The following is a 994-nucleotide window of genomic DNA, read 5'->3' as shown; positions in this document are numbered from 1 at the left end:
ACATTGGTATTTTCAAAGTTGGAAGCACATCATAATTCAATGCCTCTTCAAATTGGTAATTCAAAAGACAGTTTGAATTTATTTATGTTCTTAGCAATTGTAAGACAACCCATTTGATTGGATCCACCAACTCTGTATTTCTGAGACTTTCTGATTAATGCTACCAGTTTCAACTTTTAATCACCTCCCATTGATTTAAACTGGGTTTCACAAGAATTTAGACCCACCTGCAAATAGTGTAGGCTGATTGGTCAGAAACAGAAAATGGAAACTATAACTAATGAATTATTGAGAAAGGGGAAAAAATATATATATATATATATGTACACACTATTATTAAAAGTACAAAAATTTCAGTACATTAATGTGTTTGAGTACCTTATTTTTTAATAATAAATTTAATTAAATAAAAAAATATATGAAGAAAATAAATAATTTAGTCCTTTATATATAAAGAAAATAAATAATTTAGTCTCTCTAATTAGACAAGAAAATATATAAACGTAATATATACCTCTTAATAGAGTTTGTAAAAGAGTTTCTATGAAACTCTTAACACAAATTACTTATTTATTATAAATTTTTAATTTTTTAATTAATATAAAGTGTTTAGAAGAGTTTCAATAAAACTTAAATAATTTTTTTTTTAAAAAAAAGTTTCTATAAAACTTTATCACAAATTACCTAATTAGAAAAGGAAACACTTTAATATATACTATTTAATATATTTTCTTGTCTTTCTAATTAGACAAGAAAACATATAAAGAAAATAAATAATTTAGTCTTTCAAAAAGTTTCTATAAAACTCTATCACAAATTACTTAATTAAGAAAAAAAATCTAATTAGAAAAAGAAACATTTTAATATATAATATTTAATAAATTTTCTTGTCTTTCTAATTAGACAAGAAAATATATAAAGAAAATAAATAATGTAGTCTTTCTAATAAGACAAGAAAATATATATATATAATATATATATATATATATATAGT

This window comes from Cornus florida, unplaced genomic scaffold (assembly GCF_030987335.1).
Source record: "Cornus florida cultivar Cherokee Brave unplaced genomic scaffold, ASM3098733v1 CherokeeBrave_3.0.0_Hap2_Chr04, whole genome shotgun sequence".
NCBI classification, from domain to species: Eukaryota; Viridiplantae; Streptophyta; class Magnoliopsida; order Cornales; family Cornaceae; genus Cornus; species Cornus florida.
Note: the sequence above shows the minus strand (reverse complement) of the source record.